This window comes from Aquarana catesbeiana, linkage group LG07 (genome assembly GCF_042186555.1).
Source record: "Aquarana catesbeiana isolate 2022-GZ linkage group LG07, ASM4218655v1, whole genome shotgun sequence".
NCBI lineage: Eukaryota > Metazoa > Chordata > Amphibia > Anura > Ranidae > Aquarana > Aquarana catesbeiana.
The window spans coordinates 4,751,845-4,763,011 of NC_133330.1; the positions used below are offsets into that span (position 1 = coordinate 4,751,845).

At 44.5% G+C, this 11,167-nt stretch overlaps 1 pseudogene; it reads left to right on the forward strand.

Moving 5' to 3' along the window:
* The first annotated feature begins 403 nt into the window (after window positions 1-403).
* LOC141102318 (olfactory receptor 1G1-like) lies at window positions 404-10,240 on the forward strand (annotated as a pseudogene).
* Window positions 10,241-11,167: the final 927 nt, after the last annotated feature.

Sequence of the window (11,167 nt, forward strand, 5' to 3'; positions counted from 1 at the left end):
GGATCATGTCGTCCTTAGTGACCCAGAGGACTCTGGACCGAATACCTCCTCAAACCTACGCTGCATGGCTTCCCTGATCCTGCAAAGCCTGCGGAAGGATCCTCGTATTCGTGGTATCAAGGAGAGGGATCAATATTGGCTGGCAACCCTCCTTGATCCACATTACAAGGGTAAGGTTGCGGACCTTATCTTGCCGTCGCAGAGGGAGCAGAGGATGAAACATCTTCGGGAGGCCTTGCAGAAAGGTTTGTGCAACGCATTTCCAGAGCCTGGGATGTTACAATTTCCTGTTCCTCCTGGACAATGTGTTGCTGAGGCTTTGGTCAGTCACAGAAGGAGCGGTGGAGAAGGTGGCCGTCTGACCGATGCGTTCAGACAATTTTTTAGTCCGCATCCCCAAGGTATGATCGATTCCAGCAACCATCGCCAGCGTCTGATTCACATGGTGCAGGAATACCTAGGGGCAAGATCTGACTTGGACACCTTTCCCACCGAAAATCCTCTGGGTTACTGGGTCTTGAGGATGGATCACTGGCCAGAGCTTGCACAGTATGCAATTGAGCTACTGGCCTGTCCTGCATCCAGCGTTCTTCTGGAACGCACATTCAGTGCTGCTGGAGTCTTTGTAACCGATCACAGGGTGTGCCTGTCCACCGGATCGGTCGATCGGCTGACCTTCATAAAAATGAATCAGTCTTGGATTACCAGCTACCAAGCACCTGATGCTGATGTAACCGATTGATTTTTTTTTTTAATGTGAGATCCCTTCAAGACTGCCTATGCTGATGCTAAGTGACTATCTTCTTCCTCCTCAATGTTCACGCTGATAGCTTGTAACTGTAAGAACATTTTTGGTTCTGGGCACCGCCACCAGTGGCCAAGGCTCAATTTTTCTGCCCCTGTTTAACAGGGGCATGTAATTACAATTTTTGATGCAATACTTTGCAGCAGGGCTCATTCCTGCGCTCCAACTATAGCATCTGTGAGGGGTTGCAGTGTTGTGGCACCAGTGCCTAAGGCCCAATTTCTCTGCCCCTGTTCAACAGGGACATGTAATTACAATTCTTGATCTAATATTTCACAGCAGGGCCCATTCCTGCACCCACCAAAAGTAACAGTGATGGCTTACAGTGTTGTGGCAACACCACCACCAACAACAAAGGCCCAATTTTTCTGCCCCTGTTCAACAGGTGCATGTAATTACAATTCTTGATATAATATTTCACAGCAGGGCCCGTTCCAGCGCCCACCAAGAGTAACTGTGAGGACTTACAGTGTTGTGGCACGAGCACCACCACCACCAAAGGCCCAATTTTTCTACCACTGTTCAATGGCATGTAATTACAATTCTTGATCTAATCTAAACGACTCCTACTTGCAAACGGAAAGAGACAACAGGAAGTGAGATGAAATCTACCCCTAGGAAGGGAAATTCTCTCCTGTAAGAGTTAATATGGGAAAAACGTGTCTCCTCTTCACTGATGCTTTATCACCAATCCTTGTTTCACTAAAAACCCCAAATTTTCAAAAAACATTTGTCATTGGGACAGAAAGTGAGGTGAAATCTTCTGAAGAGGTGCACAGACAGCAAAACAAATGTTACAGGGGTGATAACCCTTCCCTATGTTTTCCAAAAAAGCTTAAAAATAGATTTTTTGGCTGGAGCTACACTTTAAAAATGTACCAGTTCAAAATTACAAACAGATTCTACTTAACAACAAACCTACAGTCCCTGTCTTGTTTGCACCGCCTGTATACTGCTGTTCCGAGTATATAGGGCCTGGGGGCCCCACACCTTTCCTTTTTTTAATTTGGGTGCGGGGTTCCCCTTAATATCCATACAAGACCCAAAGGGCCTGGTAATGGTCTGGGGGGATTTGTCTCACTAATTTTCATCCATATTGCCGGGACCCGACATTACATTAAAGCCGCAAGCTGTTTTAAATGACTTTTATTCCTTTAAAAATGTCATTTTGTGCAGGGACTGTTCTAAGCACGGGAAACACGTGCCACTTTACAGGCATACTATAGACACCCCCCTAGGTATGATATTTAAAGAAATATTTAATTTTTTTTCACTTTAAGCATCATTAAAATCACTGCTCCCGAAAAAATGACCGTTTTTAAAACTTTTTTTTGCATTGATACATGTCCCCTGGGGCAGGACCCGGGTCCCCAAACCCTTTTTTAGGACAATAACTTGCATATTAGCCTTTAAAATTAGCACTTTTGATTTCAAACATTTGGGTCCCATAGACTTTAATGGGGTTCTAAAGTTTGCGCAAACTTTCAGTCCGTTCGCAGGTTCTGGTGCGAACCAAACTGGGGAGTGTTCGGCTCATCCCTACTCTTGATTGCTGCTTGCCATTGACCTCGGATTTGTACCTTAACCATTTTACTTCTTTACCCCTTTTGTACTCAGCTGCCAGATTGGAACCGACCCCGTCTTGGATCTCGACCATTCTTCTTCAGGTTAACCCTTTTTTACTTCGTTGCCCAGCTGGACTTGACCTCCACTCGGATCTCGGACTAAGGCTTGCATGGTGCTCTGCACCCCTGGCACCCATGCCATTCGGTGTCCACCAAGTCTCTGTCTCCATCTCCAGAGGCTTCAAGGATCCGAGGTGCAAGGGAGGCCTCCCCACTACTTCGCTCTCACTTCATGTACGTGGCTCTCGTGACAGAATAATCCAGCCATGTCTGAGACTGAGGGGAGCGCTTCTGCCTTCGAGGCCCTGTGCCAACAAGTGGCCTCTGTGTCTCAGGCCCTGACGGCCATACAAGAGGGGTACTTTCAACTGGAAGGTCAGCTGACTGCAATGGCCAATCCCTCAGTTCTGAGCCCTGTGGAACCACCTGTTATTGCTATGGAGCAGCCCATCTCTACTCCAGCTCCTGAACCACAGGTTCCTATGCCGGAACGCTTTTCAGGGGTTCGCCACAATTTCCGGTCTTTCAGGAACGCCTGTCAGCTATACTTTACCTTACAGCCTAGGACCTTCTCTGCAGAGGATACAAAGGTTGGGTTCGTAGTAGCCTTACTTACAGAAGAACCTCAAGCATGTGCTCATCAGCTATTGGAAAGGGAACGTCCTATATTGCACTCACTGTCTTCTTTCTTCGATGCCATGGCAATCCTCTATGATGACCCACAACGAACCACCACAGCTGAAACAGTGTTGACCTCTCTACAACAGGGGAAATGCCCTGTTGAGGACTACATAACGCAAATCCGCAAGTGGGCTGCACACACTGCATGGAACAATGCTGCCCTGCGCCATCAGTTTCGCTTGGGCCTGTCTGAGTCCCTCATAGACGAATTAGCAAGAGTGGGGCTCCCTGATACATTGGAACCTACAATTCAGTTGGCTATCCAGCTTGATTGCAGACTCAGAAAACGTTGCAGGGAACGATCCAGTATGGCCCGTCCCACATGGATGCTCCCATGAGTACCCATGGCTCCACATCTGAGACCCACGCATCAACCCCAATTCATGACACAGAACCGATGCAACTCAGCTTAGTTCATGCACCCCTCACACCCGAAGAGCGACAACGCCATCGCCTGAACAATCTATGCCTGTATTGTGGTGGAGCAGGTCACTTTCTTCAGGGATGTCCCATTAGGCCGACTAAGTGGAACGAACCGCCATCTGTTTCACCGTACATTGTTAAATCCTTACATCTCACACTCTGCCTCACTTTGCAGATACCGGGAAGAATAATCTGAGTAGCAGCCATTATTGACTCTGGGGCTTGCAGCTGGTTTATCGACATCCACTTCTCCAAAAAGTATGGAATCCCACTAAGCAAGAAGCCCCAGCCATTTACCGTTCATCTGGCAGATGGCTCCACACCAACTTCGGGTCACATAACCCATGAGACCACCCTCATATTGGCCACCACCAGCAGACCATTGGGAATATCTTTGGCTGGATGTGATTTCTTCCCCCATTTTCCTGGTTATTTTGGGGTTACCATGGCTTCGACAGCACCAGCCACAGATTTATTGGTCCACTGAAGTTGTGTCTTTCGGCTCACCCAATTGCTTACACCACTGTTTTCCACAGCAAGCCTGTTCAACCCCTTTCCACAGATGACAACACTCTTCTCCCCCAGGTCTACAGAGACTTCCTGGACGTCTTCGACAAGAAGAGGGCTGAATCCCTACCACCTCACCGGCCGTATGATTGCCCCATTGAGCTTCTTCCTGGTTCTGCAATACCATTTGAGAGGATTCTCCCACTCTCTGAGCCTGCATTAGAAGTCCTCCGAAAATACATTGATGACAATCTTAGGAAAGGGTTCATCCGGCCCTCTACCTCTCCTGCTGGCGCTGGACTCTTCTTTGTGGAAAACAAGGACCATTCTTTAAGACCATGTATCGACTACAGAGAATTGAACAGTATCACAATCAAGAATCAATACCCGTTGCCTCTAGTCCCTGAGCTCTTCCAGAGGTTCCACACCGCCAAGGTCTTCTCAAAATTGGACCTAAGGAGGGCCTACAATTTAATACAGATAAGAGAGGGCGATGAATGGAAAACAGCCTTTTGTACTAGGTTTGGCCATTTTGAGTATTTGGTCATGCCATTTGAGCTGTGTATTGCCCCAGCAACTTTCCAACACTTGGTGAATGACATCTTTCGGGATTTTCTTGACCTCTTTATGATAGTGTACTTAGATGACATGATTGTTTTTTCACCTTCCCTCGAGGCACAGTCCTTTTTCGCCTCCGAGCCCATAAACTCTACGCCAAGCTTGAAAAATGTGAGTTTGAGAAAGATACCATACAATTCCTTGGCCTCATTATTTCGACTTCTGGCATCCCCATGGACCCTCAAAAGGTAAATGCAGTTCTTGAATGGCCAGTACCCTCGGACCGTCAGAGCGTCCAGAGGCTCATGGGATTCGCCAATTTTTATAGAAGATTCATCAAAGGCTTCTCATCAATAATTTCACCTATCACACAACTTACCAAGGAAAACATCTGTCCCCCTCAGCATAAACGGCTTTCGACAAACTCAAGAAGCAATTCACCTCTGCCCCGGTCCTTCGTCATCACGACCCAGCCCTGCCTTACGTGTTGGAGATCGATGCTTCAGAGATTGCGGTTGAGGCAGTCCTTTCTCAAGAAGCAATTCACCTCTGCCCCGGTCCTTCGTCATCACGACCCAGCCCTGCCTTACGTGTTGGAGGTCGATGCTTCAGAGATTGCGGTTGAGGCAATCCTTTCTCAGCGCTATGAAACCACAGCCATCTTGCATCCTTTTGCCTTCTTTTCCAGGAAGTTGTCCCCAGCCGATAGGAATTATGATGTAGGGGACCGGGAACTCCTTGCTATTAAATTGGCCCTGGAAGAATGGCAATATCTATTGGAAAGAGCCTCACACCCTATACTTGTCTACACTGATCATAGGACTTTGGAATACCTCCGTACAGCTAAACATCTCAGATCTAGACAAGCCAGATGGGCTCTCTTCTTCACCCGATTTCAAATGCACATCACATACCGTTCGGGATCCAAGAATTAAACATGATGCTCTATCCTGCATGTATCCCACATCAGATAACTCGCCAACGATGGACGCGATACTCCGTGCCTATAATTTCTTCCTACTTTCAGTTGACCTCTTGTCCAGGATTAAACTGGCCCCCTCTCTAGACCAACTGCCCTCAGGAGAACATCTGCAAAAAAAGGACGGACTTTTCTTCCATGACCATGCTGTGTTTGTGCCCCTTCAACTGAGATTTCCTGTGCTCAAACTCTGCCATGACAACAATTTAGCAGGGCATTTCGGGGTGACCAAAACCACTGATTTTCTTTTGCGAACCTTTTGGTGGCCTAGCCTCAAGGCAGACTGCCACACTTACGTCAATTCCTGCCCAGTGTGCAATCACTGCAAAATGGAAAAGAATAAATCATGGGGTCTCCTACGCCCCCTGCCTGTTCCCTCCAGACCCTGGGAACAGATAAGCATGGATTACATAGTGGAGCTACCACTCCCTGATGGGTTTACATCCACATTTGTTGTTGTGGACCGACTTACAAAAATGGCTCATTTTATTCCTATGATTGGCACTCCTTCCGACCAATGGACAAACAGAACGCACTAACCAAACTCTTGAACAGTACCTTCGTTGTTTCTCCACCTTTGTCCAAGACAATTGGGCGTCCCTACTTTCTTGCGCAGAATTCGCATACAACAATGCAATACATTCTACCACTAAGCAATCGCCGTTCTATGCCAACCTGGGGTACCAGCCTTCTTTTTCCCCTGTCCTACCCGCATCCGCCTCTGTCCCGGCTGTCTGGAACAGAGTGGAGTTTCTACACAACAACTTAGAGCTCCTAAAGGATACCATGGCCAATGCACAGCTGGATTACAAGACCATCTATGATTGAAGGCGGCGGGGGGACCTGGATCTTCAACCGGGAGACAAGGTTTGGCTGTCTACCAAGCATTTGAAGTTCGCCTGTTCCTCCAAGAAATTGGGCCCTAAGTTCATTGGGCCCTTCCCTGTCTTGTCTCGATTCAACCCTGTTGTCTACAAACTCAAACTGCCCTCACCTTACCAGATCCACCCAGTCTTCCATGCCTCCCTCTTGAAGCCCGTGGCCCCGAACCCCTTTGGGGAACATGGGGTCCGTCCTCTGCCTGCCTCTATGATTAAAGGGATTGAGGAGTACGAGGTGGAGGCCATCCTGGACTGCCGTAGAAGGGTCCGCGGATGCCAATTTCTGGTACAGTGGAGGGGTTACAGCCCTAAAGAGAATTCCTGGAAGTCGCATATCCACACTCCAAATCTTCTCCAGCAGTTCTTTCAGCGAGCTTCATCCCAGACGGGTGTCCGGAGGCTGCCCCTTTGGGGGGGCTCTGTAAGAGTCCAGGTCTTACTATGCATGCACCAATGGCGCATTGCTGCAAGAGAAAATCCGTACCAACTGAGCACCAAGTCTCTGTCTCCATCTCCAGAGGCTTCAAGGACCCAAGGTGCAAGGGAGGCCTCCCCACTACTTCGGTCTCACATCAGGTACGTGGCTTTCGTGACACTTCCCCACAACAGATGGCGGATCTACACTGAGTGCGTGTTTGCTGCTGTAACGGCAGCCAGCTTTTCCAGTGAGGGTCCATTTCACAGGGGTGCGCTGGATGATTCTGGAGCATTGTACTGGATCATGTTTTGCCTTTTCAAGTCACCACCAATTTTTTGTGCACATTTTTGCACTGACTGAACTATTGTGTTTTCACCAATAAGTTTATACTACTGATCCTATCATGGGATTGGGCATGTAAATTTATATTTTTCAAAATATTGTTTTTTTATTCTTGATTTCCATTTAAGATTGGACTTATACATATTTTTCACTTTAGCATTTTTTTCACTTTAACACTTTTTGGACTTTATTTCAATGTGCTGTCCATTTATAACACAGTATTTCCATTTTATCGCTGTTATATAGAAGATGGTACATGACCCCTTAAAATCTTTACACCATTTTCCTGAAATATCTTGGGGTGTTTTAGGGGACGCCTCTCCACGGGGTCCTTTAAACACATTTTTTGGAGCTGTTCCATTGTTGGCACAATGTTACAGCTTGCCTAGTTGACAGTTTAACCCATTACTCTAATGCCATGCACACACGGTCGGAATTTCCGACAACAAATGTTCGATGTGAGCTTGTTGTCGGAAATTCAGACCGTGTGTAGGCTCCATCGGACATTTGCTGTCGGAATTTCCGACAACAAATGTTTGAGGGTTGGTTCTCAAATTTTCCGACATCAAAACTTGTTGTTGGAAATTCCGAGCGTGTGTACCCAATTCCGACAAAATTCCACGCATGCTTGGAATCAAGCAGAAGAGCCGCATTGGCTATTGAACTTCATTTTTCTTGGCTCGTCATACGTCTTGTACGTCACCACATTCTTGACGTTCGGAATTTCCAACAACATATGTGCGACCGTGTGTATGCAAGACAAGTTTGAGCCAACATCCGTCGAAAAAAAATCCAGGATTTTGTTGTCGAAATGTCCGATCGCGTGTACGCGGCATTACTCTTCCTATATGTTTATTGTTTTCCCTTATCCCTTCCTTCTCTTACCATCATGAGAAACGTTTTACATCTCCTTTTCAGTGTGATACAATAGGTTATCGCCTTACATTGGCACTGACAATAAACCCCCATAGCTCAAGTCTATAACAGAATGGATAATTCTTATTAAGAGAATTCATCCCTCTATCAATGACGCCATTCAACAATTCCATGACAAATGGGACAGCTGGTCACCTTATTGACCAATGTATTCATTTTGGTACCTTCATCCTTGTTTCCCTCTACTACATGCCCCTGGTATAAGTAGACGACTATTCAGATACAGGTCAGATACAATATTATTGATCTAATATTGGATTGAATTGTGTACTATTTGTGAAACAACTGAAAACAAATGTTTGTAGGCAAAATAAAAACCCATTAAGTTTAAAATGGCTGAAGCTACAGTTTGTTTATAAAGACTCCTCACTATGACTTCTTTCTCTGCATTTTGGCCCATTGTGCTGCCATCTAACTGTGAGGCTTCTGGTCAGTTTCCCACCCCTCCCCCTCCAAAGTCCAAGACCTGTTATTCTTTAAGTAGATTGCTTACTGTGGCTTGTGTCTTCACAGCCTTCAGACTGTGGTTCCACTGGTCAGTTATTAGCCACCCCTCAATGTAAGTTGCTGAAGCTCTAATGTTTTTCAGTAAGACAACTACCTGTGTCTTGTGTTTCTGAATTTTGGACTGTTGTTGCTTTTACCAAACTGTGTTGACCCTGGAAAATTTTTACTTTCATTGCTATCAACTGTATGATTCAATTACATTTTTTTTGGAAGCCCTTATGAAATATAGCTACAAAATGATGGAGGCAAAAAGAAAAGCAGTGTTCCTTTTATAGTGTTTTAGGTCACTCTGTCCACTAACCAATAAATCAAATAGATGACATAAAGATAAAAACACTTTCTGTGGATTCTAAATTCAAATTTTAAAGACTGTTCTCAAATATAGTAAAGGAGCTCCCAAGGTGTTATAAATTTAATCTTTAGAGATCAATTATGTGTTCTTACAACACAGCAGATTATCCTGTGGGAATGCCAACATCTTATATAAGAATAAATAATTCGGTGCTAGAAATGCCTACATGTAAACCTGAATGCATTGTGTAGGTACACCGTACAACTTTTCCCAATAATCCTCAGTTCCATAAGTTTATTATTCTTCTATAGTGATACATTTAAAGAGAGAAAAAAAAGAATAATATGAAAAATGTGACAGAGATTTCCTCTTTCACTCTTGTGGGTCTATCAGACCATCCACTGACAATGAATGCACTTTTTGTGTTCTTCCTTCTGATCTATCTGATGACTGTTATCACAAACCTTCTTATATTTTTCTTGGTCCTCACTGACTACCGTCTACACAACCCAATGTATTTTTTTCTTGCCAACTTAGCATTTCTTGACATGTGCTATTCATCAGTGACCGCACCAAGGATGCTTTTTGATTTAGTCACAAAAAGACGTTCAATATCCATTCCTGCCTGTATATCCCAAGTATTTTTCTACATCTCCTTTATTGGCTCAGAAGTTTTCTTGCTCTCGGCTATGTCCTATGACCGCTACATTGCTATCTGCCACCCTCTACATTACAAACTAATTATGTCTTGGAGAGTCTGTATTCGAATGGCCTCCCTGGTCTGGGTTGTAGGATGTTCTGTCTCTTTGGTTTATACTTTATTTTTGCTCAGGTTGTCCTTCTGCAGAACAACTTCCATCCACAACTTCTTTTGTGATCTTCCACACTTATATCAAATTACATGTACTGATCCCTTCATAAACATCATGGTCATATTAGTATTAGGTGGTAATATAGGATTGGGAGCCTTTCTTTTGACCTTTCTTCCCTATGTCTATATTTTCAGTACCATCCTCAGAGTCCGTAGCAAGACTGGAAAGAGGAAAGCCTTCTCCACCTGCACATCACACCTCACCGTGGTCTTCATCTTTTATGGCTCCTTCATTTTTATTTACTTGGTTCCCTCCTCCAGCAATATGGTCAATTTATACAAACTGTTTACAGTTATATCTTCCCTCATTAACCCATTGCTGAATCCTCTGATCTACAGCCTGAGGAACAAAGATCTCATGGAGGCACTTATGAAGTCGTATTATCACCTAAAATTAATCCAGGTGTCATGGTGAAAATGTCATTGTGAACATTGACACTTTTTAGTTCTGTGCCATTTTCAGTTGTTTAAAAAATTCAGCAATGTCCTTTATAAAATGTAAACATGTCGGGTGCTCGTAGTTGTACTTACCCTTACATGACCAGGGGTCATTGTACCCCACAAACCAAATGTAGCCGTTTCAATACACTTTGGTTAGCCTCAAAATATATGTGAATAATTTGTCTACCATTTTTATGCACCTACAGGGCTATTAATTACAAAGTTTTTATTACCAAAGTTTTTATAAATACCCAGATCAGATTATATACAGTAAAAACTGACAAATAGAGAAAAATCTGAAAAAAATGCAGTTTTAGTTTGATTTATGAGCAACTTATAATACTTTTTCAAATATTTTCACCAAATTATTTTCTCCTTTTTCTACCAAGTACAGGAACCCCGATGTAGGTTTTGATATACGTTGGATCTTTATGGTTGATAAGCAATATATTTTACTCAGTGGGTGGATGGGTGATCATTCTATACAGCATCTCTTACAATAGAAAAAAAAAGAAAGACACATAAACTTTACTAAATCAATAGAACTTTTTAGATACCAAAGAAGACAATTAGAAAAGCTTTATGTAAAACTCATGTTTGTCATGTCACGTACCAAGGGCAGCAAGGCCAGCTATAGCACCTAGGCAGAAAGGCCTGCCAGACCCTGGAACTCTGTCCAGGCTGGCAGGAAAGCTTTTTTTATGTACAGAGAGCATTCACCACACATCTCAACCTGGTTGAAGATCAGTTTTAGTGTGATTTGTAGGTGGGTATTTTGTATCCATGGGGACACCAGGGAGTACCCCTTAGTTCCGGTGTCCATGGCTGTATCTTTGTGACACAAGAGGTTGGGGTGGAGAACAGTCTGATACATGACATCATAGTGGGATGGGACTATCTA